The sequence below is a fragment of the Scylla paramamosain genome, chromosome 12 (genome assembly GCF_035594125.1).
Source record: "Scylla paramamosain isolate STU-SP2022 chromosome 12, ASM3559412v1, whole genome shotgun sequence".
NCBI lineage: Eukaryota > Metazoa > Arthropoda > Malacostraca > Decapoda > Portunidae > Scylla > Scylla paramamosain.
The window spans coordinates 2,162,880-2,190,000 of record NC_087162.1 but is presented as its reverse complement, the minus strand read 5'-3'; the positions used below and the strand labels follow the sequence as shown (position 1 = coordinate 2,190,000).

The following is a 27,121-nucleotide window of genomic DNA, read 5'->3' as shown; positions in this document are numbered from 1 at the left end:
AGAAAATATGTTTACTGATGTTTATTCATCTATGAAAACTCAAGTACGCCAAACAGAACTCCGTTGCTGCTTCACGACTGCAAGAAGAGCAATGAAGAAAGGGAAACAGGAGGAGGAGGAGGAGGAGGAGGAGGAGGAGGAGGAGGAGGAGGAGGAGGAGGAGGAGGAGGAGGAGGAGGAGGAGGAGGAGGAGGAGGAGGAGGAGGAGGAGGAGGAGGAGGAGGAGGAGGAGGAAAAGAAGAAGAGGAGGAAAAGAAGAAGAGGAGGAAAAGAAGAAGAGGAGGAAGAGCAGGAGAAGACGGAAGAGATAGATGTAAAAGAGGAGGAAGAAGAAAAAGAAAAAAAAAAAGAAGAGCAGCAGAGCCCCTTTCTTTACATATGGCTAACGAACCAACATCTGCCGGACACAGATCCATATATTTTCACCCCGTCACTGAGCTGGGAGGCGCGTGAGTGATGGCGCTGCTGCAAAGACTCTCAACCTAGGCAGTACTTGTGATGGCGAGGCGATAATGTGCAAAATCGAATTACAAATGGCAGCGCGAGGTGGTGCGGAGGACTGGTGGTGGACAGTGATGTATGGAGGACGGGGGTGGGGTGGTGATGTATGGGAGGAAGAGGCAATGGTGATGTATGGAAGGAAGCGGGAGGGAATGGTGATGTATGTGAGAGGTCGTGGACGTGAGAGACCGTCTTCGACACGCTTGTATTTGTGAGAATGGTCCCTGCAGTACTTTCCCTTCACCTGTGCTGTGCTTTGCTGTGCTGTGCTGTGCCATGTTGTGCTGTGATATGCTGTGCTGTGTGAGGGCGGGGGCGTCTCATTGCGCTTGAAGAATGAGTGTCAAAGAAAGTTTAGAATTTGCAGTAAAAGATGAGCATGAGAAAAAGGTTTAGTCGCTACTTCTTTAATATTGTTCAAACTCTTATTATGTAATTTTAATGCTGGAACCTTTGTATGCAGATTATTTTGTATCTCACAGCTGACCACTTGTAAGAAGCTAAGTGGAGTTCAAGAGGTGGGCGAAGTAGATGCTATCCCTAGACGTAAGAGTTACGAGCATAAGCAGCATGATGTGGATAGAATAAAAGTAAAGAATGATGAAGAAGGATGGAAGAAATCGTAACCCGTAACAAGTACAATGCAGTATTATAATAAATTACACCTGTCCTTGTATAAGAAAACTGTGCATTTCAACAAACAGACTTGGCACGGAGAAGGTTAATGAAACAGAGAGAACAGAAAGATTGTATTTATTTGGCGAGGGAGAGATAAAAGGTTAACATGCCAGGGTGAAGCGTGTTAAACATTCTGAAGTGGAGGGAAAAATTACTCGCGTCTAGACTAAAGAAGACCTGAAGGAAGGACAGAGAAAGTAAGGGATTCGACATAGATTTTATCGGGCCCGCCATCAGGTGACAGGAACCTTTCACAATTTCCTTTAGTTTCCCCATTCCATGCCACGTATTGTCTCTTTTCATAACGACCTTCAATTTCACAGTGTCACCCTCTCCTTGCTCTTCCCATTCCTCTCCTGTGCCTTCCTTGTTTGCTGTCCCTCTTCAGAATCTTAAACACTTCTCAACTCCACCAAGATAAATTAACTTCCTCTTCTCCTTTGTTCTTTTCTCCTTCCTCGTATATTTTCTTTGGGCTTTGTATTGCTTCCCGTCACAAAAACTAATTCATTTCCAAGCAGTGCGAGGTCAAACACTATCGTGATGCCCGTGACCTCAGACCGCGAGTCCCGGGGTCACGACCTTGATTCTGCCAGGACCTGTTGGGGGAAAGAAAGAAAGAAAGAAAGAAAGAGAGAGAGAGAGAGAGAGAGAGAGAGAGAGAGAGAGAGAGAGAGAGAGAGAGAGAGAGAGAGAGAGAGAGAGAGAGAGAGAGAGAGAGAGTATACCGATCCAAAGAAATAAGAATACAACGCTTTTTTTACACTAAACATTATCTATTGCATAAAATCATTGTCTTGCCACGAATGTAAGAAGAAAACGTGATAAAAAAATGAACAAAAGAGATACCACAAAAAACTTAATTCTTAGTCTGTATTTTTTCTCTTGTATGAAATTAAAAATAAACACAGTAATCTTACATTTTCTTTATTTTAACATAAGCGTATAGTATTATTAATTTCTAAAGAACATTAATTGACTTGTTCATTCAAACAAATTCGTGGCATTGTAGCAGCGGAGGTCAGGTGTCACCATGAATTGCAGGTATTAGGTATTTCCGTAGAAACAAACCCTGCCTCCCCTTAGCAGTGGGCGGCGCTTCCCACACGCGGGTCCTGTGAGGTCATGCAGAGCGGCCCTGCCCACGCCCTTGCCATTCCACCCGGGCGTCGGTCTGCCTCGCCACTCTCCTGTTTCCTCGTGTCGGCTTCATAATATGTCAGGAACAAAACGTGTCTTGTTCGATCAGCCCGACATTTACCCTTTGTATTGTGCCCGCCTCCACCCTCCTCTCTGACCCTCAGGCACCAGCACCAGCCACACCCGGTGACCTCACATCTCCCACTGCTTATGGCCCAGACACGCGACCTCGCCAAGGTAACTAATAATTATAGACTAGCTGCCCTCTGCCCCGCCACCTCCACCCCAGCTATCAATTCTTTATGATAATGTAGGGATGACTGCGTCCTTTCGTGTTGCTCATTTTTTGTAGGTTGGCTTTGGACATAGAAGCAAACTCGTATTTCCTCTTTTTGAAGCGCGTACATTTTTTCCTCTAAGTTAGTCATCCTGTTTGATCGTTAACTTAGAAGCCATGACATTATTTTTCATTTCGTCCTTCAAGGGAAAATCTTATTGAATTTAAAGAGATTTTCTGGATTTACTTACGACTTATCAGTCATTAAGTGTCCTCTGAAGAGCCTACGCCAGTTTTTTCCTCTTTGCATTTTCTCTCTGCATTCTTTGTCTTGTCTAGTTGTTCCTTCTAATTTGATTTCACTTCTCTATGTCGTCCCTTCTTCAGTCTATTGTTAATGCCTATCATTATTATTATTGCTAGATACATGGGCTGTGTAGATATCAACATTCTCTCTCTCTCTCTCTCATTGGCCACTGGCGATATGTTATATGCGAGGTCGTTCCCGAAAAAGGCACGAGGGTATAAAGGGCGGGGCACGTGTTGGCCAGTGCGTTGCCACACCTCCTCCCTTTTATTTCACTCACTCACGAACTGAAGGAAAGACAAAACATAAGTGAGATGGATAAGATAATAATCAATATCTCTGGTAGGTGATTAATATACTCTCTCTCTCTCTCTCTCTCTCTCTCTCTCTCTCTCTCTCTCTCGTGTGTGTGTGTGTGTGTGTGTGTGTGTGTGTGTGTGTGTGTGTGTGTAAAAGCACCTACGATTTCACTTCTCAATTAGTTAACTTGACCATCCTTCTCTTCTGCCCCGCCCTGACCATCTCTCTCCTCCTCCCTCTCTCTATCTCTCTCTCTCTCTCTCTCTCTCTCTCTCCCTCTCTGTTTCCTTTAAGAAAACCTCCCGATGCCGAACGAGTATTTGCAGATCCCTCCTTGGTCCCCGCATCTCCTCCTTCACCCTTCCTGCTCTCTTGTCTGTTTCCACTGCTCTCTCTCCTCCCCAACCCTGCCTCCTCCTCCTCCTTTGACCTTGCTTGCCTCTCCTGGGCGACCTGACCTTGCCCCACTCCCGCCACCCAACCTGATCCCGCCCTTCGTTCCGGGTTCTGCTGTCGCTTTGCCTTTTGGAGTGGAATTTGCAAGTCGTGGATCAACTGGGAGGACGTGTTGTGTGTGTGAGCGTTTGCTTGGCTGAATGTGGAACGAGGCTTTGTGGTTTTTGGTTACAGGAATCAGTGTACGTTATGTTGATAGTTTTAGGAGCGTGCTTCTTCAATGCAAATGTCGTTGGTTTAATGTTCTGTGTTTAAATGCAAGTTGAAGTTGTTGGGATAATAAATATTGTCTTCTCTTCTAGTTTTCCTATCATTACTCATACTGTTACTGCTACTACTATTACTGCTTAGAGAGAGAGAGAGAGAGAGAGAGAGAGAGAGAGAGAGAGAGAGAGAGAGAGAGAGAGAGAGAGAGAGAGAGAGAGAGAGAGAGAGAGAGAGAGAGAGATACAAGCGCCATCATCAGTTTAGTTGCTAAGTGAGCTAACACACATCCCCCTCTGTAGGATGAAAAAGAAGTCAGGTCGGTGCATATTTTATGAGGAAAAAGAGGACTAGAGCAGAATAAAGATGCCGGCTAATTGTTGCCTTGCGGAGATGGAGGCTGAGAGGGAGGTTAAGCATCAGAGCAGCGGGAGTGGGCGGAGCAGCTTATGGGTTTTGTCATCTTGCCATACCTGGTCTGCTCTTGACCCCCTTCACTATAATGTATTCCAGTCGTCTAATCTATTATTCGAGATCCCCCACTTCCTTATCATTACTGCCTCCTCATTATTCCCTCGTTGTAGCTTATCCTGTGACTGACGTGCCATTGCAAGGTCAACTGCATATGAAGTCCAGAAAACCCTGATTTCTCTTGTTTCCGGACTGAGAACATTCCTGACAGAGCATAAATAAAAGCAGGTTGAGATCTGATACTTGGAGGTTTTAGCTTAACTGTATATAGACGAGTATTCGATTCTTGTTTTACCGTTACTGTTCCTTTTACTAATTCATTCATAATTTAATTCTTTCTTTCTCCATCGCCCCTTCGACTATCATGAATTTTCACTGAAGAACATAGGAACATTAGGGAAGCTGCACGAAGACCCTGTATACAACATGCGTATTTATTTCCACTTATCATCCCCATTCATAAATTTGCCTTATTTTTTTAAAGCTCCCTAATGACTCGGCACTAAGAACCTGATTATTGAGTTCGTTCCATTCATTTACCACTCTGAGAACCACTTCCTTCCTGTTTCTCATATAAATCTAACTATACCAAGCTATTACCTCTGCTTCTCTTTATAAATATTCAACCTCAAACATACAAACAAATCCGATACCAACTTCAAAGCACAATAAAAACACGTGTGGGAACTGGCCACCCGCCCTCCCCCGAGCGTGACGTGACCGGTTGCTGCGGGTCAGGTCAGGTCAACAGCCTCTCAGTAAAGAAAATTACGGTCACTGATTGATAGCGAGGTCAAGGAAGGTGAAACTTGATCTCGCCTGTGTGTGTGTGTGTGTGTGTGTGTGTGTGTGTGTGTGTGTGTGTGTGTGTGTGTGTGTGTGTGTGTGTGTGTGTGTGTGTGTGTATGTGTGTGTGTATTCAGCAGTACTTTAACTCTCACCTGGTAAAGTATTTGGTCAGAAGCTCTAGGTACCCATCTGCGCTTAAACTTCCACTGCACTCTCAGTTTTCATTCAATCTCAAGTCCTCTGATCTCCTCACAGTCTCGCAACAAAGCTGAACAATTGATAGATTCACAACAGGTCAGAGGACGTAACACTGAGGGAAACTGGTAAGCACAATGGAACCGAGTGTTACTTTACAAATAACCAAGCCTGTATCTGATAACAATTGCGCTTAGGTAACGTGAGTCATAGAGAGGCGCACCATTTCAAAATAAAACAACTAAAGCCCCCACCGGAACGAACCGTGAGAATTGTATCGCCAAATGGGGATAAAAACAGGAGGGAAAAAATACACATACACAATTTCTTATACGATGACCGTGACTTTTGTTAGTTATGGCTGGGGTGTCGTCATAAACGTAACCTTAGACTGCTCTCCGCCGCCAGGGTGAGGCAATGCTCCCACGCTGCTGGCCTGGTAGCGCTCACTGCATTGGTTGCCGCCAGGGAGACTTTTACCGACATAATGACACTCCTAGTTAATTTACTTGGTCATGTATACAATTTCTGTCCCTTTATAAGATTACTACTACTACTATTACTACCACTACTTTTGCTACTACTACTACTACTACTACTATCACTACAACTATTATTATTATTATTATTATTATTATTATTATTATTATTATTATTATTATTATCATCAAAATTATTTTATGATCATCGACTTTCTCTCTCTTCGTCCTCTTTGTTGGGGTGGCGTGCTCGGCAGGAAAAAGCCAATCAGAGGAGGAGAAGAACGATTGTGTAAGGATGATAAGATGAATATCGCATGGAGGAAGGAAGCCAGAAAAAAAAAAGAGAAGGAAGAAGATTAAGAATTGAAAGGTAAACAAAAAAAAAAAAGAGGCTGTGAGGAAAGAAGACGAGAGAAGAAATAAGAAAGGGATATATATATGAATAAATCTGAAGCAACAAGAATTAAAACTAAGAACTGACTGAAAGATAGCGCTGGAAGAAACTGGAAAAAAAATAAAAATATGGGACAAAGATTAAAAGGATGAGCGAATAAAAATGAGAAGTGCTCCATAATAAAAAAAAAGGATAAAAGAATGAATGAAAGTTAGGCTAAGGACTGACTGAAAAATATTAGCGCTGAGAAAAAGAAAGAAAAAAAAAAGATAAAGGGTAAAATGATAAGAGAATGGAAATGAAACGAGATCCATAATAAGAGAGTGGGAGAAAAATCCATGTAGGTAAGAATAGAAAAGAATAAATAAAAGCTAAGGACTAATTGAATTATATGAACGCTAAGAGAAAGGGGAAAAAAATAAGGGATAACAAGTAAAACGAAGAGCGAATGGAAATGAGACTAGTGAAAAGAGGAGAGGGAGAAAAATCCATGCAGGTAAGAATGGATACATTTTAAAAAACACACCTCCGCGGTTTCCTCTCCTTTGTTCCTTCTGCTTACACCTTAAAAGTCTTTCAGGAGGAAGGTATCAGATCACGCCATGAAGTATCTCTAAAACTCACTCACTGTTACCTTTTTTCTTTCTTTTTCGTAACCCCATCTAATATTTTTGGCCCTCTTTTCCTACAAATCTACCAAAATGGACTTCAGCGTAAAGCTAGACAAACATAACCCTTCTTGATTCATTATAAACATTCCTCTGGCTATTTCCTCAATTTTTCACAGCTCTGTCTAACTACACCACTGGAAATTAAATAGATATACGAACTTAACTTACTGGAAGTCTATAGCATACTTATTGATACATTTGTCTTCAGTAGCTCAGTAATTCTCACCTTAGCATGACAAGCAGCCATCGAGAATGTAGGGAAAGACTCAAAACACCGGTTTCCAAGTAAGAAAAATCATGTGCTATGAGAATAATGGGCAATAAACTACAAGGCAATTGCGGGTAATAAGAGATAAATAAAGATAAATCAGAGTTCTCACAATTACGGTAAAAAGAATTGGTACTCCCGCTCCTTTATTCATTAGATGCAATGACACCATGCTTTACACATTAACTGGAAAAAAAAAAGTTATGGGATCGTACTTAATGGAAAATTGTATGAGTGAGTGAAGGAAGAGAAAGAGGAGGAGGAGGAGGAGGAGGAGGAAAAACACTACTCCGTTTCTTTTTGTTTCTTTTTTTCTCTCTTTAATCGTGGTTTGAATGTGATAGCGAATAATCGTGACCGAAATCCCGCGGCAGTAAGTTGGCTGAAGTGGGGTGACCGAGTGTGCTCTTACTGTGTTTCCCAGACCGCGTGGTGGCAATGGCAACAGTCTTTCAACAGCGGAGTGGTCAATGGCGCAGCGTGCAGGCTAATTAATACCTGCGTCCTGCTAACTTCTGTCCATTAGTGAGCGGCTGGATGATAATTTCGTGCACCACCTCTGTATTTTTGGTCAGCGTGGTTGGTTTGTGTGGCGGGACGGTGAGGGTGTGAGGTGCAGCATGAGGGCAGGGTTGGGGCTTCTTTGTTGTGAGGCAGCGGCGTGAACGGCCATCAGTTCTGCGCCTCGTTAAGGGAAATTCATGGAACAAACGCTCAGACGCTCCTGCCTCCCGTCACGCACCGCCTCGCTCCCTCAACGTGAAAATTACGATATACGAAGTGGCGTGTGCGTGGCGCTGATTGTGTGTAGATTGTGCGCTTGATTGTGGCGTTCCCCGCGTGCACTGCCTGCGTATTTTGTTTACAGATAGAAAACTTAATTCCTGCGCTTGTCTCTGCCATCTTATTTACTCGATAAAGATCATGGACCGAAGAAAAAATAAAAAAACAATCTTTTAAGCTACTTTACAAACAGGAAATGTAATTAGCAATTTCAGTGTAAAATAATTAGGTTAAATATATGTAGGAATGAGCATTACAAAACTTCCTTTTAAATAGCTGCCTTTTTTCTCCCCTTCTTTCAAGTTCTCATTGTATACACTGAGATTATTTACCACTTCCAATTAAGATAATGTCGCAACAAGTGTAAGACAATAATGAACACGATGCTCTCCTGACCACTCGGCCTAAGTAGGGTCCGGAGGAGAATTTTGAAATGATTATGTGGAGAACCTACCTGCCCTACCCCAAGCAAACCTGCTTAACACTTCCCTTACACAACACACATGGCAAAAGAAGGCAGGGCAGACGGAAGACTAGATGGCGAGATGCGATACGAGAAGTTGTTGAGAGGAGGCCTGGAGTGAATGTACAGCAGACAGAGATGAATGTGGGAGATTAGGGAGGCCTTTGTCTTTTTACTGGAGAAACTAATGATTAAATGATAAACTGAACTGGAATGATGTCCTAAAATTATTCCATAGACAGTTTATAATGGCTCGTGATTAACAGTTGATAAAAGGAAGATTAATGACTACAGTTTGTATCTTCTACCTTTCTTACTTTGATCTGAATCGCTGAACAAAGGATGACTTGCCTGAATGCGTATCAACAGCATTCTATTTAATTTTTTTGTGAATGTGTTTAGCGCAACATCTCTAAAATTGGGTAAGCCGCGCGCGTGTGTGTGTGTGTGTGTGTGTGTGTGTGTGTGTGTGTGTGTGTGTGTGTGTGTGTGTGACCCAGATACCAATTGCTCATGAGGAAATGGACCCGAGCCTTCTGCTCATTATCGGCTGTGTACAGCTCGTGAATGAAGATTACTTAGTCAGTGGCAACAATCTGTATATAAATAATAGGAGCTTCATTGAGAGACCTAAAAGAATCATTCCCCATAGGACCAGGTGATAATGAATTTAAACATACTTAACTATTGTCATTGCATCATGATCTTTCTCTCACCTAAAGTGATTGAAAAAAGAGCACCTAAAATAAATTATTGGTTTATATTTCAGTGTTAACTTAAATTGCATGCTATTTCTATAAGAATGGGTCATGGGCTGCATACACTGTAATAATAATAAAGAAAACAACGCCTGCTTAATTGTCTCTATGAAAGTGAATTGCTAGCACACGTACAGGGAAGAAAAACAACAAAAAATACATAAAAAAATAACAAGTTCTTGATTTGCACAATGTAGTTTCCGCGCCAGTGGCCGTCATAATACTCGTGCACAGGTCACTGATGTTTGCAGGCCAGATCTGGTTGCATCAAGTTCTACCTCTGGATATGAACCGCCTTGCCAATGCTGCATTTGTTACTGGGATGCCAAGGCTGCGAGGAAGTGATTGTGGTTGTGGTGGTGGTGGTGGTTGTGGTGGTGGTGGTGGTGAAGTAAGAGAAGGTGGAGAAGAAGGAAAAAAGAAGAGGAGGAGGAGGTGGAGGAAAAGGAGGAAAGAGGAGGAGGAGGAGTATGATGAAAAAGGAAAAAAAAAAAGACAGGGAGGAGGAGGAGAAGGAGAAGTAAGAGAAGGACTATTACGAGGAGAGAGAGAGAGAGAGAGAGAGAGAGAGAGAGAGAGAGAGAGAGAGAGAGAGAGAGAGAGAGAGAGAGAGAGAGAGAGAGAGAGAGAGTAGTAGTAGTAGTAGTAGTAGTAGTAAGACGAGAAGAAAAAAGAGAAAGAGAAGGAAAAATCAGAAAGTAGTATGATACAATTTTTACTCTCAACACAAGCCACTGGATGAGAAAAAGCAACTTCAATACTACATGGGTGTTGATATTGGTGTTGACGATGTGGTGACGGCGGTGAGTGGCGATGGTGGCGGTGAGGCAACAAGGCGACGACCGCAGGAGACCAACGATTCGGTCACCACAGCACAAAACACAGCGGTAGGGGGTGACTGATGCTTCACTACAACACCTCGGGCAACAATGATAATCTAGTAAGTGAGAACCCAGAATCACTCCACTCACGTCTCATTATCAGATCCCCTCTGCCTCTCTTGCCTAACATAAAGTGAACCTTGAATCATAAACTTCTATTGTTATTCTTCATAAAGTGACTGCCATGTGTAGGTCTGATGGCTTTTTGCAGTTTTCCTTATTTTTTTTTATGTTTTTACGTTCTTACTCGTTACTTTTCTGTTGTTATTATTCATACAGGGACTGCTATGTGTAGGTCAGATGGCTTCTTGCAGCTTCCCTTATTTTCTTATGTTCTTAATCGTTACTTTTCTGTTATTATTCTTCATACAAGGACTGCCACGTGTATTCCTGGCGTCTTCTTGCAACTTTCCTTGTTTTCTTATGTTCTCATGCTGTTATTCGTAACTTTTCTTCCTTTTTTACGTTCTCTGTATCTAAAACTACACGGAAAGACACCCATGAAGCAAGAAAGAAAAATAGAATAACATTTTACTTGATTTTACGTATCTTCTTCCTTTTTATTTAGATAAAGGCATCCGAACGGAAATAGTCACGGCTGCTACTGTGCTACCCCCTCCTCCCCTCCCCCCTGTGACCATTAGTGACGCCACGGGACGCCACGCAGCCGGACAAGTACTCAGAAAACCACACACTGACCTGATTGACACTGAACACCCGCTTTCTCGGCACCACCTCTACCGCAAGGATGGAGAGAGAGAGAGAGAGAGAGAGAGAGAGAGAGAGAGAGAGAGAGAGAGAGAGAGAGATTGACCAGAAAGAGAAATGAAATAAAGAATAACTGTTTTCCCAGCAACCTTCACCTGATGATTTGTGAGTCAAAATACTCGTAGAATCAAGAGGTAGCGCCGCGTAACAATCAACCAGGCTCGTAAAACTCAAGGAGGGTAACATTGTTTTATCTAGTCATTCATTGCCAATACTGTTCACGCCGATGTTCTCTCACAGGCAAGACTAGTGAACAATACCTTCCACTCTATATATGCTCTTGACACAGTCCCACATCAGCAGCGAATTTTGAGGTGAATAGATATAGAATGACGATACATAGATAGATAGAAAGATAGATAACTTTTATTGTTTCTTTTGCAACATAGCAATGTATACGTGTGCTTTTATTTTCATTGTGTTAAGGAGTCTGGCCAAGAACACAGGAGGGAGAGAGAAAAGCCAGCTCAATATTCCGCTCCTAAAAGTTTGATGTGAATATAAATAGAAATAAAATAACGACACTTATCCGTCTGTTCATATTTCTTTCATGTATTAAGGCATCTGGTCAAGAGCGCAAAAAGAAAAAAAAAAATCCTGCTCAATACATCGCTTCCATAAAGATGGCTATAGAAGACACAAAAAGTTCGCTTATTTAGTTTCAGAGATGTTTTGATACTCCTCTTAAAAAAAAAGTAATAATGAATCTCTATCAATCCATCATTTCATCTACCCGCTGTGGCTTTGCAAGTTACATGTCCTCTATTAATACTCCTCTTTAGAAAAAAAAAAAAAACTTAGGAATGCATGTCTATCATTCTATCTATTCATTCACCCTAATTCTGCTCTGGCCTTGCAATTTAGATGTCCCCTATTTCGTCATTCGCAGTGAGTGCCTTCTTTTTCTTCCTGTATGACTGTTGACGACTACACGTGTCCACTGCCGCCGGCGAGGACAGACACTTGGTAAAAACAATGCCGTAGGGGTAATTGAAATAATGAGACAGGCAATTTGAGAGCTGAGAACAGTCACTGGTATATACTTACAGGAGGGACGGTCAGGAGGAAAGCAGGAAACGTGTGCGTTGAAGTGAAGGAGAGAGAGAGAGAGAGAGAGAGAGAGAGAGAGAGAGAGAGAGAGAGAGAGAGAGAGAGAGAGAGAGAGAGAGAGAGAGAGAGAGAGAGAGAGAGAGAGAGAGAGAGAGAGAGAGAGAGGCAAAATAGATACAGAAAAAAATAGATTGTTATCCCACATAAAATTTAGCACATACATGTTACTAGTTATCAATAAATGAATATTCTACACAGTTTTCTTTTAAGGCCATGCTCTCTTCCTTTGCTTAACTCCCCTTAGCTCATCTTATTCCCTTCACCAGGCCGCCACACCACCAGGCCTCTAAGTCAGCACTGCCTCGAAACCAGCACCGCCCGCCCCAACCCGCCCCCCCACAAAAAAAAAAACAAGTAAAGCAACGGTACATTCAACGAGAAGCACCGGACAGCATGAGTCACTCTATCCTCTTTCTGCAGACCGGGTGACGCAAGTGCTCGCGACTTTTAAATGAATGCAAGCCAAATATAACGCCGGGATCACTAAACACTCTGGCAATTTAAGGAAGTTGCTGCCTGACTCAAGTTGCTTCCCTCATGCTGCTCACGGTGGCTCAGTGTCGTCATGACCGCCTGTGGAGAGCAATTTGTCATATATATGGGATTTTCTCAGACAGTGTTTTAAGATGACATGTCATGATGAGCGACACGAGCGAAAGAATGAAAGTCTTCCTCAAGTGTTCTGAATCTTGTGTCGTGTGAGTGTTCTTTTTCGCGATCAAAATCAATGTATACGTTTCTTTTCCTTAACAAAATCATCTAAGAAATGTCTTTCGGAGGTTCTTCGTGTCATCTTGTCTGTACATTTCATTTCACAAGGTAAAACTTTACGCATTCATTTTCTTTCCATAAACCCACACGCCCATCCTGTGTGCGAGTCATGGCACTTGTCTCAGCAGCACAAAAAGCCGCAACTCACCACCGACACGCGCCGCGTCATGTATGTTGTCTTTTTTTTTCTCTTTTTTTTGTTTCTCACTTCGTACCCAACTGCAACATAAATTCAGGTGACTGAGGGGTTTCTTTTCTAACATCGCTCTTTTCTTTTCTATCTTTTCCTATTCTTTCTTCTTTTTCTTTACTGGTCTCTTTCTCCACATTATCACGCATGTATTTTGGTGTTTGGCTTTCTTTGCTGTGTCACTCATCCCTTTGCACTCCATCGCCCGAAGAAATCAACGAAGAGCATACGCCGGAGGGTGCTTTGCTTTCTTAACCCTCCGACTCCATCCTTTGGGGGCTTCAAGGCAGATCCGATGCTTTGTAGAAACTTCCTTTGCATCCTCTAATATTAACTGTATTTAGCGCACCTTAATAGGTAGAATCGACTTCCGGCAAGCATGTCATACGTTCTAATATTATAATACTAGTGCTGTAAACTTTCACCATTCGCGGCTGCATCTCCAACCACCATTTTTCTCCGCCTGTAGGACCACCGTGCACCGCCGCGGCCCTCACCACCTCATCTCTCCGTGAGGGGCGTGAGAGCAAGGCCTTCCTTCACCTCCTCTCGGGAACCCAGGAAACAAAGCAGATTCAAGCCGAAAACAACATTAGATTTACGACTTAATGGTGAGAAGTGTTTGACTTGATCACTGCCGCAGCTCCGGGGGGTGACAGGAGGTCAAGGGAGAGGATCGGGGGGGGAGGATGTGTGAATGAAAAGAGGAGGAGGAGAAGGGGGCGTCAGTGAGTGGTGTGGGAATTGGCATGCGAGCGCAGTGTCTTAGTAAAGTTGACACTGCAATTTCTGAAGTATTTCATTCTTCTTGTGCGTTTTCCAATTTCCTTGCATCTTAATCTCTCTCTCTCTCTCTCTCTCTCTCTCTCTCTCTCTCTCTCTCTCTCTCTCTCTCTCTCTCTCTCTCTCTCTCTCTCTCCCTCCTTCCCTCCCCCCCTCCTTCCCTCCCTCCCGTCCCTCCCTCCCTCTCCCTCTCCCTCTCCCTCTCCCTCTCTCTCTCTCTCTCTCTCCAGCTATCAAAGTGAAATATATGATAATTTGATGTCTTCGAGCAAAGCGTCACCCTCTACACACATCCTTACTTCCCCTTTCTCGCCCTGAATACACAAAGGGTGGAGGGACCTGTGGGAACCCATACATTTCCATCAACATTCCTGACAGCACCGTAACTCAAGCCATTTCCCTTTTCCCACCTTTCCTTAACTATACTCTCCCACCCTTCCTGCTGTACACTTCCCACCCTATCTTTTATGTGTCCTCCTCCCCGCCCTCCTCCCTCATCGTCAGCTTTCATCGCCGTCCACCAAAGATTGATGTCTTTCACCACCAGGAAGCGGAAGGTGAATGTCTGGACGTCGTCATGTGCCGCACTTCTTTCTCATTTTATTCGAGCTTGTTTTGTTTTCATTTGTTCTTCACGCATTCAGTTTATAAAGATTTCAGTATATTTTCGCTTTCCATTTCTCTCGTTTTCTTTGATTTTTTTTTTAACTTACGCCAGCGTGGATTTCTCAGCATTATTTCACCGCTTCCAACCTCTAGTTCAGACTCCCCCAAGCAGAATTATGAAGGCAACGAAAGCAGAGGAAATTTGTTGTGTCCGCTCTCTCTGTCTCCCTCTCTCTTCCGTCTCCGCTGTCCACCGATCACCCACGTCATCATTCACTTTCCACAACAAACATCGCAATGGATCACCTCTTTGTTACCACTCATCGCCTTTCCCGTTCACTTCCTTCCCGTTGGTGGTGAAGGTGAGTTACGGTATTCTCAAACGTACATTTTGCCGCTGGTGGTAAAGGCGAAGAAAATACTGTTGTGGAGACGTACTTACATCGACTGACGGAGAGATTGATATGCGAACAAGATAACACTTACCGTCCATTCCAGCACTAAGCTCCTGTTCTTCTTTTAGTTGCTGTTCTTCTTTTTGCTTCTTGAAGTTGGTTCCAGGGAGACACGATGCCAGGGTGCTCAGAAAACCTGTTAGTCTATGTAGCTGCTCTTTCTTTTATTTACGGGCACCACTCAGCAGTTTTCTTTTTGCCATTCAGTCCAGGAGGCAGACAGAAGTATAAGTAAGGTCAGTGTTATGATGGAGACGTCCTTGTCCTCTCCCAGTCTTTCTCAACGTCGATCGTCCTGCAAGAAAACAAATACAGTAAGTAATGTTGCCAGTTATATAAGGAAGGTAATCTCTATCCCACAAGGCTGACTTGAGCAAGCTTCATGTTGTGAAAGAGTAACGGAGCGAAGGGTAATAATGTTGAGGAAGAAGTGGAGGCACATCCTTGTACTGCATGAGAACAGCTGAGAGTATTCTTTTACCAACAACGAAGGGCATTGGTTTAGAAAAGAAAGGAGATTCCTACCAAAACAAACGTATATCTTGTGCTTCTTCACCCTGCCCTAAATACTTTTACGATTATACATATTCAGTAAAACATAAACCTTACAGTGGTTCATTGGCATTCAAGGTTTCTTTGCCGTGTTTACAGTGACAATTCTTCCAAGACTTAAGGTGACCAGCCTGCTTGAGCCTAATGATACGGGATTGCGCGACGTCTCCTCAATCTTAAAGGTGAGCTGGAAAAATGCTTATTCCCAACAATACGTGTTTGAGCAGATCTCCTTACATACGACTGCAAGCTAATGTGTGTGTCTTTGTGGCACAATTTTTGTAGCAGAACTTTGCTTTCGAGTTCCCTGACGCAACTGTGTTAATACTGCGGCAAAGAAGATTAGGTCTATGAAGCTGACATTTATGTTCTCTCTACTGCTCATTTTGTCTGTATATATGTATCTGTATTCTGCCTGTACATGTTTGTGTGCGTCTGCGTCTGTTTGTATGTAAGTAGGTCTCTCTCTCTCTCTCTCTCTCTCTCTCTCTCTCTCTCTCTCTCTCTCTCTCTCTCTCTCTCTCTCTCTCTCTCTCTCTCTCTCTCTCTCATAAACACTAAAACATTATTCCCGTCCGTTCTTTACTCATCCCCAAGACTTGTATGCATCTATTGTTTGCATTTCACTTCTTATCATATTAAATTTATACACCGCCTGTAGCATTTCACTTTCCCTCCCCACTTCCCTTTTATTGAGGTGCCGCAGCTGCACTTCCTCTTCCTCGCTTTCTGTCTGGGGAGTAAAAGGAACACATAATAGGTGACGCAATACTTGTTCTGCTCTCCCTCTGAACCTCCCAAACCAAACTATTTATTCCCTGACGTCACAATGGTGTCTGCCCACGGAGGTGTTGCTCCCAGCGAAGGGCAATTTTACTTCCTAAGGCTTAAAACAATGAGGGGAGATGGTGCGGCGCTACAAGCAGTAATTTTGTAGCTTTGTTTCCACAGTGCATTGTAATTATATACGGAAAGGTGCGAGTGAGATGTGTGCGTGTGTTCAGTTTGATTTTCTCTGTTACAAGCATATGATTCTTTGCCTCAGTGTTATTAATATGTTAAAAAGGTAAATGTTAATACTAATTAAACATAACGATAGCGGTGGTGGTGGCAGAAATAGTAATGGTATAATAGTAAAAACAAATAATAATGGTATTTTTTTGTACGTTACTTTCTAAAAAAAATGCCAGCGGCTCCTCTCACACACCTCTCATTCTCTTTGCATGTCGCAGCTTTCCCTGTACTCTTGGTCTGCATTGGTCAGTGTTTAATGTTCAGCTCCAAAATATCGGGTGAAGGCAACGCCTGTTTGTATTCACAACGCAGTGAAATTTGGGGAGACAGCAGATGAAAAATAGATTAAACCCGACAAAGGAAAACCTCACTGACACGGCAAACACCCACTAATGCAGCCACTCCTGTAATGACTGTCGCACAAAAGGAATCTATGCATAAAAAAATACCACTGGTAAATCAATACATTATCTGGACGCTAATAACCAATACGACCTGATTCTGCTTTTCGGGAAAGAGAAATACGCTTACACAAGTTTCGTTATTTCACCTTGGCCTTAATTTCACCGCAGACTGACCAAAGAGAACAAGACAATAAGGAGGACCAACTTCTCCAAATCCGCTAGAGCCAAATTAGAACCAATAACATCCTCACTGTTTGCACCTGGAAAACAAACACATACTCCTTCCTTTCAACTCCAACTACTGACATACTCATATGGATTTTCAGCATCTGGAAAGACTTAATATTGTCCCTGTAAATCTAATTAGTGAAGAGAAAAAGGAGTGTATTAGCTTATTATTGACTTGACTCACAGTTGGGGGTTCAGACTAATGAGTCAAGCAGTACCAAGGGCGGCCTTTACTGGGTCGACTGATGAGGGTAAGTATACAGAGAGAGAGAGAGAGAGAGAGAGAGAGAGAGAGAGAGAGAGAGAGAGAGAGAGAGAGAGAGAGAGAGAGAGAGAGAGAGAGAGAGAGAGAGAGAGAGAGAGAGAGAGAGAGAGAGAGAGAGAGAGAGAGAGAGAGAGGATTATTCAATATTTCACAACAGCGCTGAACTTAAATTTCGTGTGTGTGTGTGTGTGTGTGTGTGTGTGTGTGTGTGTGTGTGTGTGCGTGTGTGTGTGTGTGCGTGTTTATTGCCCAAGGTTTTTTTTCTTCACTTTGACAACCTCACCTTCAGAAAAGAGAAGAACATTCCCTCCCAGGTCGCTCCTGGGGATGAAAGTATACCACGTGTGATTAATGAGCGACTCTGTGCCTTGGTCTCCCTCGACAACAAAAAGCAATGCCAGTAATATACGGGGGAGGAAAGGAATTTATGAAGAGGAAGAGAGAGTAGCAGCGAAACCCTTCCTTCCACAGCTACAGAAATGTCAAGAAATCATATGAGGAAGAGAAAATATAGGAAAACAAAAAGCAATGCCAGTAATATAAGAGGGAGGAAAAGAATTTATGAGGAGGAAGAGCGTAGCAACGAAAACTTCCCTTCCTGCAGCTACAGAAATGGCAAGAAAACATACAAGGAAGAGAAAATACAGGAAAATCAAAAGAAAAACAAGGTAAAGAAAGGGAAAAATAAAACAATGTCAACACTTATAATGAAAAAAAAGTATTATGTAAGAAAGATAAACAAATGTAATAATATTAAAGGTTTACTTTTCCCACAACAATAAATAACAATGGAAATAAAAGAACAGAAAGAAAGAAAAACTGAAGGAAGAAAGGAAAAAAAAGAACATGGAAATCCTTTTCCACAGCAACAAACGACAATGCAAATAATATAAGACAAAGAAAAGAAAATGTAAGGAAGAATAAAGATAAACAAGAAAATACTGGTTTTCTTCCTCCCACGACAGTAAGAGGAGAATATATCATGAAGAAGAAAACAAGAGCAAGAGAACCAAGGTCGCCCTGTACATAATTTTGACAGTTAGAAAGGCGGAGTGCAGGAGCCTCTGGTAGTAAAGATTCCTGCATAGATTGTAGCACCTTGTATATTGCGGAAAGCTGCGGATTACATGAGTTAAATAGACATTAATCAGCCAAGCAGGTTCTCTCGCTTTCTCTGACTTTAATATGTAGAAAGATTTCGGCTTTTGAAGGATGTTATTAGTCATATATAAAATAAAGACGAAAAGTAGTTATATAGCAAGATTTTTCTACAAAAGATCACTCACTCAACGTACAAAACTATTTTGTTCTTTAGAGTACGCAAAATGGTTATATATATATACAAAAAAAAAAAGACGAGAAATGGTACAATATCGAGATTTTTCAAGACTCAGTCATTCACCACATCCGCCTTGATGTCAAAATTTAAGAGGCGTACAGCATTGAATGGATTCCACACCGCCACGTCAAGCCAGGTTGCAACACACTTTTGGCAAATGGTGCATCGGGAGCAAGGTCGGGCGAGGCAGGCGTAGCTGAGCATACGGACGACCTCTTGCAAAAGCAGCTGTTCTCTACTCGCAGTTATGAAGGTGCACCACTCGCTGCCCTCCAGGGACCACCACCACTACCCGCTGCCCTCCAGGGAATACAGCCGTTGTTATTATTAGTCTGTAGTGGCGGGTAGTGATGGTGGTGGTGGTGGTGGTGGTGTTAATGGTGGTGTGTGCTGCAGGATATTGTGGTTTGTTCTGTATGTATTTATGTATGTAGGTATGTATAATGTGTGTGTGTGTGTGTGTGTGTGTGTGTGTGTGTGTGTGTGTGTGTGTGTGTGTGTGTGTGTGTGTGTGTGTGTGTGTGTGTGTGTGTGTGTGTGTGTGTGTGTGTGTGTGTGTGTGTGTGTGTGTGTGTGTGTGTGTGTGTGTGTGTGTGTGTGTGTGTGTGTGTGTGTGTGTGTGTGTGTGTGTGTGTGTGTGTGTGTGTGTCCTACAACTCAAGTCCGCAAGGAATTTTATCTTAATTAAGTTTGGTCAAGCGGAATAAATCATTAATCCTTAGACAGACATTATCAAGTAACTCTCTTATACGCCTTTATGGCGTATGAAATTCTTTCACCCTCAACTTCCATTAATTAATCCTTCCTTGCCTCACCACCGCGTACTCTGCTTACTGGTATGTGCCTAAGAGCAGTTCCAGGGCTCTTCGTAACACTCCCTCTCTGCCTCTCACCTAGACACTCACTCGCCTTGGACTGTTATAATCACCTTAGTTAGTATCGCAATTTTTTGTGATGCTGAAGAACTCCCCTCTACCTGGCTTGTGATGAGACCCGTACTTACGAGGAGCAAGCGTATGGCCCTGCAGAGGTCAGTACGAGGAATTTACATAGGTGAGTGATTATCTAGAACATTAGTATTTCGTCCATCAAGCCGCACTTTGTAAATTTTAAGGTCCAGCGTTCCAAATATAAGAAATGTATGTAATATATTTAAATGAAAGGAGAAGCTGCCCATCTTTTCTTGCATTGAATGAAAGCATTTTGTGATTAGGAATCTGCGGCATCTTATCTAACGGGCTTTTATCGTACCAGTGAATATAAACTTACAACAGTCCGCGAAAGGATCATATAATCTCGTGTTTGTCACTACACCCCCTTTTTATTTTTTACTCCTCGTTCCTTTCCACACTAGAAAAAAAAAGAACAAATAAATAAAAGAAAAAGCAACCATCTGTAACGCTCCCTGTCTCGAGTATCTAATGGGCATATACAGCAGCGAGGAGAAAGCAGACTCGCCCTCTGTACCATCGAGGAGCAGGAACAGAGTCAGGTTCCTCTCACTTAGGAATCGACCCCATCTGACCGCAGTGCAATGGGGCCCCATCACCGCCGCGAGGGGAGGCAGGGAGTGACGGTGTGATTATAGAGAAACACTGGTCATCGCATCCTGGTGGACGAGGCGGAGGGGAATGAAAGAGTGGGAAGGAAGGGGTCCAACAAAAGCAGACTGACCACGCGAGTATCAGTGACAGGCTTTCATTTTCAATGAAGAAACATCCTCAGAACTTTAGGTGATGTAACAGCCTTCTATATTCAACAGAACTTTATTATTCAGCTCAAGTGCAGATGGAATATAACGTCCATAACCAGTTCCACACTTCAGTAATGTTAATATTCACGCTCCGCTCACTGACTCAGCAGTGCGGCCTGACTGGAAAGACCTCGCTTCAAGGCGTTGAATCTATGGCACATGACCTGACCTCTGAGATGATGACCTGCGACTATTTAAGGAATCGTGCCCAAGATGAGACTCGACACAAGGATTTCCGCGCAGAGTCAGTGGGAGATGCCACCGCGGCAGTGGGTTCTCATGTCACCAGCTCATTAGCTCTGCCTCTCCCGCCCCGACAAAAACTTGCCCGGACGCCTGTGTGACTCGAAATGAGAGCATCATCTGAGCCTGGTGAAGGGGCGAGGGAAAGCAAGTGGAAAGTTGCTTTGGTGGTCAAGGCAGAACGTTCTTTCATTAATTATTTTTTATGTATAAAACGAGAGACGAATTGCACGCTCTTAAATGTTCCCTGAGAAATGTGGTTAAGCTTCAACATTGGCCAGTGATTCCTGCGCGTCTGAGCGTCGTGCCAGTATGTGTGCTTCCAAGGCTGGTCTCGGTGCTTCTTGGAGTCACCAGCATGGCGGGAGTACGTATACATTGTTGTTTTAATCCGATCGTGAGATCAAGAGCGTATGGTCGTGAAGGATGCCTCCTAAATTGATTTCTTCATTCATGTGCTGCGTAGGTATGGTGACCAATACTGTGTTAGATGCGCGGAAAAAAAAAAAATTGTGTTGGATCTTATCACAGCCGCTATGAGTTGAAGCATTTCTGTTGATGCAATAGGTGTGTATTACTAAATTATAGTGAACAAACTAATGAGAAACATCTTTGCCGAATATCAGCCACACAAGTGATGTATAATGTGTGTGACTGTGTCGGGAGATGTAAGAATAATAATAAGACAAGGAAAAACTAATGACACATGCATCCGAGGACCTTCACAAGTACAATTAAAAGGGCATAGTCGTGGCCATTCAGCATGGAGTAACAGGATAGATATTAGCAATAAACTCGGTGAAAATCTGATGAGCAGAAAGAATGCAAACGATACACAGACACAAACGGAGATAGGAGGAGATCGGCATACACCCCGAGGCTCCCACAATCAGCACAGCCAATCACGTTTCAGTATCAGCATTACACAGCACTCCAGACCCTCCCCCAAACACGCCGACACCCAAACACAACATTCCATTCATCTCTCTCTCTCTCTCTCTCTCTCTCTCTCTCTCTCTCTCTCTCTCTCTCTCTCTCTCTGGACATATGGTGTATGCTTTCATCACTGCACAGAATTAATATATACCATATGCATATGAACAATATCACCACTAAAAAGCGAAAATGGTATACTTTTCCGCCAAAACACACAACAGTTCTCCATAATTCTCTCTCTCTCTCTCTCTCTCTCTCTCTCTCTCTCTCTCTCTCTCTCTCTCTCGATATTATTATTGAATTTTTCCTTTCTTTTAACTTTTCTTTCTTTCTATATTTTTCATTCATTCTTCTTTCCTTTTCCCTCCCAATCTCTCTCTCTCTCTCTCTCTCTCTCTCTCTCTCTCTCTCTCAACATGTGTACTGCCTCCAGCACCTCGATCTGCGCCTCACATCCACCAGTCAGCTCTCCCGTGGAGCTGCTTTTCCCCGAGCTGACCTATTTGCGTCAGGTGGTGGGAGGGCATCCGATGTGTGCCTTCCTGTGCGCGCTAAGCAAGCAGGTAGGGCAGGGAGTGAATGAACGGAATGGGTGGGAATAAAAATAGTAACAACAAAGATCGGAAGTTCTTTTTTTTTTTTTGTGTGTGTTTTTTGTTGTTATTTTATCTTGGGAGGCGTGATTTAAATGTTTCAAGGTTTGTATGTTAATTTGTAGTTTTTAGAAGTGCTTGGAGATTTTAGTTTTTTATGTTCTGTGTAATGAAGAGTTTTTTCCTAATAAAAGATTGCAAGTTATTTTTATTTATTCATTGATTTTTATTAATCTTATTTACGTTGAGAAATGTTATTTAAGCATTTCGGATATACGTATTATCTTATTTAAGGCTTTATCAAGTATTAAGAAACTCTCATCTTCATTATTCCAAGTTGCAATACTCTCATGAACTTTTTCTTTTTCAAAATTTTTACCTCACGAAGCAGTAATTCCCAATGTCGTCTTTCTGCGCTAACAAGGTCAAAACGTCCCAATTCGTGTCTCGACCCTCACTTAACTCGTTCCGTGTCTCGAAATAATACACAGCAGCACAAAGAAGCAAAGTCATCCCCTTAGCACACTGCGTCACGCTGGAGATGACCGCGATTCTCCGTCATCAGAGCCACCAGCACCCGCAGCACCGCCACCCAACCGACCACACCTCCTCCAATCTAACCGCCACCACCTGCAGTATTACTACACCGCCTGCACCCACAGCATCACCATCAGCAACAATGCCTTCAAGTTCAGAGTTAAATATTTACAAGTTACTACCATAATCAACATCAACACATTCACTACCGCAGCAACCGCCACATTCACCACCTACATAATCATCACCATGCCTACCGCAGCCACCATCACCACCATCACAACCTGTCTCTGCCAATTAACAAGGCACGCCTACTGAACAAGGGCTCACGTGGTCATGTGTGTACTTTTCCTTCTCCAGTGACAGTAATGTAGTCTGCTGTCTCGGGGATGCTGCCCGCCCGCCCGTCACTCGATACAAGCGGCAGGGACGGGAGGCAGTCCCCACACTAAAGGCAGGACAGTCGGGTTTATGCAGCGCTGTTCAGAGAGGAACATCGGCGGTAGTTGTTAGAATTATATTTACACTCATATATGCAACAGGTGTGTGTGTGTGTGTGTGTGTGTGTGTGTGTGTGTGTGTGTGTGTGTGTGTGTGTGTGTGTGTGTGTGTGTGTGTGTGTGTGTGTGCGCGCGCGCGCGCGCGCGCACTTGTGTTTATTTCAAACAATAATGTGATTTTCTCACCAATTTTGTTCAGTATTATAACTGATACTTGATAATCGAACGCTTTTGTCGAGAAAATCGAGAAAATCCTCTTAGCATTCTTTACTCAACGTTATAATTTGCAGCACAAGACTGAATAATACCTGTTCCCATCAATACAAACTCATTAAACTCATTAGACGCGCGGGAGCCTTGCCAAAGGAGCCACGGTGGCCGGCAGAAACAAACATCTCGCTTCTATTCTAACCAAGACAGCTCGCCTATTGTTCTGCCACGGCGAGCGGTCGAGGCTGTAAGGCAGGAGTGACCAAGGATGAGAAATATGCACCGTTTCTCATCCTTGGGACTGACCATCTCGTCACACCCGCCACCTGCCAGCACACACGTGGAATCTTCCAAGGCACAGTGTTTATATTCAACAGCCTATTAATTTTCTCTCTGCGGCGACTGGTACATGTGTTTTCTTCCTTTCACGCCATTCAGTTCACTCTCCCTCTCCCTAATCCATTCCACTCATCACCATTTCTCTTGCCCAACCACTCCTCAATTCCAAACCTGTACGTTGACACACACACACACATACACACACACACACACACACACACACACACACACACACACACACGAAATGGACATCAGGAATCATGCAAGAGTGAACGAGAGTGACCGGTAAGGAATATCACGCTATCGACATGGGGTAGAAAGGAGAGGAGAGAGCAACAGGGAACACACTGCACGCCCATAACACCCAGACTCACGATATTCACCCCCACGCGCCCAGCTGAAATTCGTGTGTTAGCTCGGAAAAAAAAGCTTAAGTTGGACCGTATTAGGAAACTGATCGGCCTTCGAGTTCTAACTAGAGTATATTCTCTCTCTCTCTCTCTCTCTCTCTCTCTCTCAGTATTATTTAGGCCATTCTGCTTACTAAACTGGATCTAGGAATTGGTATGCATCACTACCTCCACGTCCAAAAAAAGTTGTAGTAGTAGTAGTAATAAAGGTAGTAGTAGTAGTAGTAGTAGTAGTAGTAGTAGTAGTAGTAGTAGCAGCAATAGTAGTAGTAACAGCAGCAGCAACAGTAGTAGTACAAACAACGGTAGCAGCAGCAATGGTGGAGGAGAAGGAACAAGAACAGGAACAAGATGATAATGATGAAGAAGAACAAGAAGAAGAACTTGAACGATAGCACAATCCAGTCATGCCACACCCTCGCCCGGCCGCCACTCACTTACACGGCCAAGCCAAGAGGGACCCATCACTTAACGGAGTTCATTGACCACGCATGTACTAGACGCGGGCCGCGAGGTGGTGCTGGACGAGCGACACGAGAAGGAAGAGTGATGCCTTGACTTGCACGAAAAAGGTGAGGTTAAATTTACGAATTCCACATGCAAGAGTTGATATTTTCTTGCTTGTATATAAGGAAACACCAAGGGAGGAGAGATATTGGGAAATTTAAAGCGAGAGACGTGGTTCAGTATAGGTGACGGTAATGCTACAACACTAAAACTAGCAGAGAGTGACTAAGCATGGTCATCTCCTCTCTTGCAGTTACATGAGATACAGAACTCAAGACTTCGGGTTACGTAAAAACAACTACTGTATACTGTATTGCGAAATGTCACTGAGGAAACGCAGAGAAAAAAAATGGGGAAGGAAAATAACACAGTGAGCAAATAGGTACCATGGTCTTGAGATAATGTCCATCATCTTAAGCCTTCACGCCTGAAACACTCCTAAAAACAGACTATCTCGGTAACTCGGTCGCTTTTATGTGCTACTTGCGCTCCCTGACAGGTCAGAGTGAAGGCGTTCCGTGGAAGCCAACAACCCATATGACCTAAAACATAATACAGACTTCTTTCATAAGATAACGGACCGACTCTTGGTTTAGCACGCACACCTACGTACGTACCAAGCGGCCACACCCTGCGCTTGCCTTCCCACAGACACACACACATGCAGGCACATCTCCTCCTCCTCCCCCTCCACACGGTTCCGCTATGAGCACTTTCGGTATCTGACGGGAAAATGCAGACCCACACACACGCACACGCACGCACACACACACACACACACACACACACACACACGCAAAGACACAAGTGATTTACTCTCCCTTTCTCAGTGCGCTCCACCTTTCACACGTGCTTTCTTAACCTCGTGGGAACAACAAAACTCTGAGTTAGCTTAAATTTACGTGGCCGAAAGTATCTGCTTTTCCCCTCTTTAGCTTCAGTGAAAGGCAAGATTAAAGTTGTTTTCTCTTCCAGAAATCTCACTGCTTAGGTATTTCCATTTGATAAACAGCAAAGTGTATCACGTGAAAAAAGATAATGCAGGTACTTATGTCTCGATGTTATTGTTATGGTAAGTTTTACAATATGATGTTATTTTGCTGGTTCCTTCGCTGAACGACTTCCTGCAGTACTGTGTATTATTGTAGACACTTCTCACTGTAATTTTGGATTTGTTTTCGTACTGTCCCGTTTAAGCACCTTCAATATCTTTTTTTTTTTTCAGTTTTAGTGTCCCTGGCCAGAAGCCTTCCATTGATTAGAATTTTTATGTGGTCTCTCATTATTGCCTGTCTGTACAAATTCATGTATGTGTAAGTATGCATGTTTGTCGTCCATGTATCTCTGTCTGCGCATCAGCGACGATACCACATTCTATGGTGAAAAAATAAAAAGGTCCTACATTTAATGAGTTAATTCGCATTTTTCACTTTCCCTGGCCCGCGGGTACCCTCCAAGACGTGACCACCAACACTAAGTAGGTTTATGGCTGGCCCACCCTGACCACTGCCTTGTCTGTCTGTCTGTCTGTGTGCCTGTTTGTCTGCTTGTATTTTCTTTACCTTCACTCTCGTCGTGTTTCTCGCTTTGTCTCTTTTATCTTTGTCTTTGTGTCGGTCTGTCTCTTTGTATTTTCTTTACTTCCACTTCCCCCTGTTTTCTTCTTTACTTTATTTCTACTTTATCTCTCTTCCTTTGTGTGTGTTTGTCTAGATGCATCTTTTAACTATCAATTTCCTCTGTTTTATCACATTTATTTATGTATTTTTCCCTTTAGCTTTTGTCTCTGCCTATGTTTGTGTGCCATGCCTTTGTGATTGTCTGTCTGTTCGTCAATCTAAATGTCCTCTCTTTATCTCTCACTCCCATTATATGCACTACTTCTCTCTTTACTTCCACCTCTCTCCACTCACTCACTCTCACCACTCCCTCCATTCACTCCCTCTCTACACCCTCTCTCCCAGCACTCCCGGCCCCTCATCCTTGGCCCCTCAGTGTGGTTGTGCGTGGCTGGCCTGGTTCCCCGTCACCGGCGGTCACGTTCTGGGCCACACACCGCCTGGCCACCGCTCCCTGCCGTTATCTGGCCAGGGACGCTTAATTAATGACGGGAAGAAACTCATCAATACAAATTAAAGCAGATAACGCAAGTCTGGTGGTGATTAGTTCTTTGTTTATTGATCTATTTAGGGATCTTTGTCTTGCTTGTGTCTGTCTGTCTGTCAGTTTTTTTTTTCTTTAATTTACTATAGGTTTAAAGCTACACGTTTTTATGTAGCTATTCAAAATCCTGAAATTCCTTTTTTTTTTTAAGCGAACTTAAAATATGTTGAAGCCACACGTTCTTTTTGTTCTTTTTAATAGCTATTCAAAGAGTCTACACATATATAATAAAAAGATATATATATGTAAAATCCTCTCTCTCTCTCTCTCTCTCTCTCTCTCTCTCTCTCTCTCTCTCTCTCTCACTGTTTGCACTCCTCTTTGCTTCTCATTAAGACGGCAGACCAGACAGGGAACAAGATAGAGAGATAAGATAAGACAAGAAATTTTCGCTGAGCTGTCTTGAAGTAGGCGGCCTTTTAACAGA

At 43.1% G+C, this 27,121-nt stretch overlaps 1 protein-coding gene across 3 annotated transcripts in view; it reads right to left on the bottom strand.

Moving 5' to 3' along the window:
- Positions 1-27,121, bottom strand: part of LOC135105508 (uncharacterized) — a 174,871-nt gene that overhangs the window by 118,405 nt on the left and 29,345 nt on the right. For all 3 annotated transcript variants that reach the window (XM_064013662.1, XM_064013661.1, XM_064013664.1), the window contains exon 2: positions 14,733-14,996. The gene's annotated coding sequence lies outside the window, so the exon portion shown is untranslated. The remainder of the gene's footprint in view (positions 1-14,732; positions 14,997-27,121) is intronic.